The sequence below is a fragment of the Anolis sagrei genome, chromosome X (genome assembly GCF_037176765.1).
Source record: "Anolis sagrei isolate rAnoSag1 chromosome X, rAnoSag1.mat, whole genome shotgun sequence".
NCBI lineage: Eukaryota > Metazoa > Chordata > Lepidosauria > Squamata > Dactyloidae > Anolis > Anolis sagrei.
The window spans coordinates 101,422,906-101,429,554 of record NC_090034.1 but is presented as its reverse complement, the minus strand read 5'-3'; positions in this window follow the sequence as shown (position 1 = coordinate 101,429,554).

Here is a 6,649-nt window from a genome sequence, read left to right as displayed (position 1 = left end):
GGGACCCCAGGTTGAGAACCACTGCCGTAGATGCAGGCGAAACGTCAGGAGAAAATGCCTCTAGAACATGGCCACATAGTCCGGAAAAACCTACAACAACCCAGTTGAGAACCGCTGCTCTAGTATCTATTGATCTACTCACATTTGCATGTTTTCGAACTGCTAGGTTGGCAGAAGCTGGGGCTAAAGCGGGAGCTCACCCCACTCCCCGAATTTGAACCGCCAACCTTTTGGTCAGCACCTCAGTGGTTTAACCTGCTGTACTACCCCCAAATATATCAATTTGTTGTGATCCTTCTCGAAATTGCAAAAGGAAGCGACGTCACTGTTTTGCGAGGGGCAGCAGTAGGAAACAGAGGCATTTTCTAATAAGAGAGTATTGAGCGGCCAAGCTGAAAACCACCTGGGCAGATGCCAAGCTATGGTTGGCTGCGCTGCTAACCGATCGAAATCGGCAGGTATGCGTTTGCTGATAAGGGGAGCTTAGCAAACAGCTGTAAAGATCAGGCTGTTAAGGACAAAGGGCAACTTCTTCATTTATTTTTTTGCTTCCTACCTGGGAGGCGAAGCCGTGGGTGGGTTTATGACCCAATCCATGGCAAAGTGACTTTCCTGGTGGTTCCCCCTCTCTGCGGAATGACCCTCCACTTCTTATCCACCTGTCACATCAATGTGAAGCTAGAGTGCATCAAATAGGAGTATAGTGTCTACTTCAGGCCTCCGAGTGTTTTGGACTCCAACTCCCGCCATTCTTAAGAGACTCAGGCCCCTTCCTTTTCCCCCTCAGCCGCTAAAGCCTACGGATGTCCCAATCCTCAAACACTCTCTGCTTCATTCAGAAGAATGCTGCACTCGCAGAGCTCAGGCGGTGTTGTATTTCAGTGTCAATGTTGACTTTTGTGGAGAGGATGCTGCCAAGGGAGCGGAAATGACCAACATTTTCTAACGTTACACCATTAAGCTGTCTTTCTGGCATTGGAGAGGGATTGGCTGCATTCAGAAGAATGCTGCACTCGCAGAGCTCAGGCGGTGTTGTATTTCAGTGTCGATGTTGACGTTTGTGGAGAGGAGGCTGACAAGGGAGCGGAAATGACCAACATTTTCTAACGTTACACCATGAAGCTGTCTTTCTGGCATTGGAGAGGGATTGGATGCATTCAGAAGAATGCTGCACTCGCAGAGCTCAGGCGGTGTTGTATTTCAGTGTCAATGTTGACTTTTGTGGAGAAGTGGCTGCCAAGTGAGCTGAAGTGGTCAACATTTTCTAAGCTGTCTTTCTGGCATTGGAGAGGGATTGGATGTGTTCAGAAGATGCTGCACTCGCAGAGCTCGGGCAATGTTGTATTTCAGTGTCAATGTTGACTTTTGTGGAGAGGTGGCTACCAAGGGAGCGGAAATGACCAACATTTTCTAACGTTACACCATGAAGCTGTCTTTCTGGCATTGGAGAGGGATTGGCTGCATTCATGCTGCACTCGCAGAGCTCAGGCGATGTTGTATTTCAGTGTCAATGTTGACTTTTGTGGAGAGGATGCTGCCAAGGGAGCGGAAATGACCAACATTTTCTAACGTTACACCATGAAGCTGTCTTTCTGGCATTGGAGAGGGATTGGCTGCATTCATGCTGCACTCGCAGAGCTCAGGCGATGTTGTATTTCAGTGTCAATGTTGACTTTTGTGGAGAAGAGGCTGCCAAGGGAGCGGAAGTGGTCAACATTTTCTAAGCTGTCTTTCTGGCATTGGAGAGGGATTGGATGCATTCAGAAGATGCTGCACTCGCAGAGCTCGGGCAATGTTGTATTTCAGTGTCAATGTTGAATTTTGTGGAGAAGAGGCTGCCTAGGGCGCAGAAATGGACAACATTTTCTAACGTTACACCATGAAGCTGTCTTCCTGGCATTGGAGAGGGATTGGCACCGCCCGAGCTCTGCGAGTGCAGCATTCTTCTGAATTAAGCAGAGCGTGTTTGGGGATTGGGACATCTGTACGTAGGCTTTAGCGGCTGAGCGGGAAAAGGAAGGGGCCTGAGGCTGTAAGGAATTGTGGGAGTTGGAGTCCAAAAGATTCAGAGGCCCAAAGTTTACTCAAGCCTGGTGTACTACATTGATAACTAATAGTCCCACTCTCTTCTGGTTCAGTCAGGGCTCACCTGGAATAATAATTCTGTGCCCAATTCAAGTCTGTGTGCATTCAGAAGACCTACAAGCCACTCTAAACACATTTGCAGAAGCATACGAGCAGCTCAGCCTCTCACTGAACATCAAGAAAACCAAATTTATCTCCCAGCAATGCCAGAAAGACAGCGTAATGGTGTAACGTTAGAAAATGTTGTCCATTTCCGCTCCCTTGGCAGCCTCCTCTCCACAAAAGTCAACATTGACACTGAAATACAACACCACCCGAGCTCTGCGAGTACAGCATTCTTCTGAATGCAGCCAATCCCTCTCCAATGCCAGAAAGACAGCTTAATGGTGTAACGTTAGAAAATGTTGACCATTTCCATTCCTTGGCATCCACCTCTCCACAAAGTCAACATTGACACTGAAATACAACACTGGCTGAGCTCTGTGAGTGCAGCATTCTTCTGAATGAAGCAGAGAGAGTTTGAGGATTGGGACATCTGTAGGGAGACCAAGGGGCTTGTTTATAAAGCCATTGTCCTCCCAACCTTGCTATATGCCTGCAAAACGTGGACTGTCTATAGATGTCACACTCAACTCCTGTAACGATTCTCTCAGTGTTGCCTCCAAAAAATCCTGCAAATCTCTTAGGAAGATAGGCGGACAAATGTCAGCATGGTGGAAGAAGCCAAGACCACCAGCACTGAGCGATGATCCACCATCACCAACTCCGCTGGACTGACCATGTTGTCCAAATGCACAATCACCATCTCCCAAAGCAGTTACTATACTTTCAACTCAAGAATGGGAAACAGAATGTTGGTGGCAGAGGACCATCGCTTCAATGCTGGTGGTTTTTGCTTTGAGTGTGATGTCTGTAGACAGTCCACGTTTTGCAGGAATATCGCAGGGCTTGGAGGACAATTGCTTTATAAACAAACACCTTGATCTTCCTACGGATGTCTTGATTCTCAAACACTCTCTGCTTCATTTGGGAAAATGCTGTACTTGCAGAGCTCAGGCGGTGTTGTATTTCAGTGTCAATGTTGACTTTTGTGGAGAGGGGGCTACCAAGGGAGTGGAAATGGTCCACATTTTCTAATGTTACACCATGAAGCTGTCTTTCCGGCATTGGACCTCATGGGCCAGCCCACGCCAGAGCTCATCTGTTATAGAACTCCAATATGCCGATGATAAGGGCGTCTGTGCACATTCAGAAGACCTACAGAAGCATATGAGGGTAACTGTTTAACCAAGGTCACAAACAACATCTGTTTGTTGTTTATTCATTCAATCGCTTCCAAATCTTCGTGACCTCATGGACCAGCCCACGCCAGATCTCATCTGTTATAGAACTCCAATATTCCGATGATAAGGGCGTCTGTGCACATTCAGAAGACCTACAGAAGCATATAAGGGTAACTCATTAACCAAGGTCACAAACAACATCTGTTTGTTGCTGTTTATTCATTCAGTCGCTTCCGAATCTTCATGACCTCTTGAACCAGCCCACGCCAGATATCATCTGTTATAGAACTCCAATATGCCGATGATAACGTAGTCTGTGCACATTCAGAAGACCTACAGAAGCATATGAGGGTAACTGTTTAACCAAGGTCACAAACAACATCTGTTTCTTGTTGTTTATTCATTCAGTCGCTTCCGAATCTTCGTGACCTCATGGACCAGCCCACGCCAGATCTCATCTGTTATAGAACTCCAATATGCCGATGATAACGTAGTCTGTGCGCATTCAGAAGAACACCTACAAGCCACTTTAAGAAGAAGCATATGAGAAGCTCGAGCTCTCTTTGAACATCGAGAAAACCAAAGTGCTCTTCCCGCAAACTTCCTGTTGTAGTTTTTTGTTATTGGAATAGTCTGGAGTCTGGTGGACTCTTCTCCTTTGGAGGTTTCCAGGCAGAATGGGGTTGGACTGGATGGCCTTTGGGGTCCCTTCCAACTTGGTTCTACATGAAGATGGACACCAACTTGGTTTTACATGAAGATGGACACCGCCTTGGTTCTACATGAAGATGGACACCAACTTGGTTCTACATGAAGATGGACACCAACTTGGTTCTACATGAAGATGGACACCAACTTGGTTCTACATGAAGATGGACACCAACTTGGTTCTACGTGAAGATGGACACCAACTTGGTTCTACGTGAAGATGGACACCAACTTGATTCTACGTGAAGATGGACACCAACTTGGTTCTACATGAAGATGGACACCAACTTGGTTCTACATGAAGATGGACACCAACTTGGTTCTACATGAAGATGGACACCAACTTGGTTCTACATGAAGATGGACACCAACTTGGTTCTACGTGAAGATGGACACCAACTTGGTTCTACATGAAGATGGACACCAACTTGGTTCTACATGAAGATGGCCCAAAAGGAGCACACCAGGTGATCGGGACCAAACAAAGGGAGAAACCTATGGATGTTTGAGAGTGAATCTATGCATCGAGGTGTATATCCTGACCACGATGGTGCCACGTTTCCACCCAGACCCGCTGTCTCTCTCTCTCAATTCCTTATCTGCTCCATCTCCCTGCTGTTACTGGGGGCAAAGTCCCAACTGGTAGGGCGTTGCCTCTATTTGCGAGACCTGAGTGCATTCATTGTTTGTCCCAAGTGCTTCTCTTTCTCTTCCACGCCCCCGTCCAGTGCCCTCTGCCCAACATACGGAGCTTCCCAACCCAAACTGGTTTCCATTGCCTCACCCAGTAAGGCGCCCCTGACCCACAATCCCAGGCCCCATGGATTGTTTGCTGACAATGTCGTTCAGATGCCCAGCCCGGCATTGGCAAACAGCACACCCTATTATTACCTCCTTTTTTTACCCACCCACCATACATACTGCTTTCGGGGGACATTACCTGTTTCCGACAGGATGTTCGCTCTCGCAGGGCTCACCTGGGGACGTGTGTTAAGGCAAACACGCAAACAGAGGGCTTGGGTCCAGAGGGTGTTGGTTTTGCTAAACATCAGGTGTGATCGAATAAAGACTGGGACTTGTGCATGTTTTCTTTAGGGAGCGGCCCTATTTGCCGTCCCTTTATGGCCCCAAACCGATCCCACGCCTTGCAGCGCAATCCCAAGGTGGCTGAGCCTGGAAACCTAATGGTATGGCCTCCAGGGAGTTGTAGTTTCACAAGGACTTGAGCTGCAACTCCGAGGATTCCATAGCTTTGAGCATGGGTAGTCTGAGTGCATTGGCATTGTATTCATCAGGTGCCCTAAAAAGGTAAACATTTATCCTGACATTAAGTCTAGCTGTGTCTCACTCTGGGTGTTGGTGCTCATCTCAATTTCTAAACCGAAGAGCCGGCATTGTCCATAGGCACCTCCAAGGTCATGTGGCCAGCATGACTGCACGGAATGCCGTTAACTTCCTGTAGAAGCGGTACCTATTGATCTCACATTTGCATGTTTTCCTGCCAAGACGATACCTATTGATCTACTCACATTTGCATGTTTTCCTGCCAAGGCGATACCTATTGATTTACTCACATTTGCATGTTTTCCAACTGCTAGTTTGGCAGAAGCTGGGGCTTACAGCAGGAGCTCATCTCACTCCCTGGATTCGAACTGCCAACCTTTTGGTCAGCATGACTGCATGGAATGCCATTACCTTCCCACCGGAGTGGTACCTATTGATCTACTCACATTTGCATGTTTTCCTGCCAAGGTGATACCTATTGATCGACTCACATTTGCATGTGGGAGGCTTCTTCCATGTCCCTGCATGGGAAGCTGGAGCTGACAGAGGGAGCTCAACCTGGGAGTTGCCCAGGGGATGCCTGGATGCTTTACCATTATGTGGGAGGCTTCTCTCATGTCCCTGCATGGGAAGCTGGAGCTGACAGATGGGAGCTCAACCTGGGAGTTGCCCAGGGGATGCTTGGATGTTTTACCATTATGTGGGAGGCTTTTCTCATGTCCCTGCATGGGAAGCTGGAGCTGACAGAGGGAGCTCAACCTGGGAGTTACCCAGGGGATGCCTGGATGCTTTACCCTTATGTGGGAGGCTTCTCTCATGTCCCCGCATGGGAATCTGGAGCTAACAGAGGGAGCTCAACCTGGGAGTTGTCCAGGCGACGCCTCCCATTATGTGGGAGGCTTCTCTCATGTCCCCGCATGGGAATCTGGAGCTAACAGAGGGAGCTCAACCTGGGAGTTGTCCAGGCGACGCCTCCCATTATGTGGGAGGCTTCTCTCATGTCCCCACATGGGAAGCTGGAGCTGACATATGGGAGCTCACCCTGCTCCCAAGATTCAAACCGCTGACCTTTTGGTCAGCAGTCTTGCTGGCACAAGGGTTTACTCGCTGAACCATAATAATAATAACGCTATGCAACACGATTTTTGTTCCTGGGTGATGAATGTCATTTCCTAATTGGCTCTATTATACATAAAAACTTGGAAAAAAGTTGATTAAACTGCAAAAATTGTGTTTTTACAGGAATTCTTGCAGCACATTTTGCTATAGTTTTGCAAGGAATATCTCAT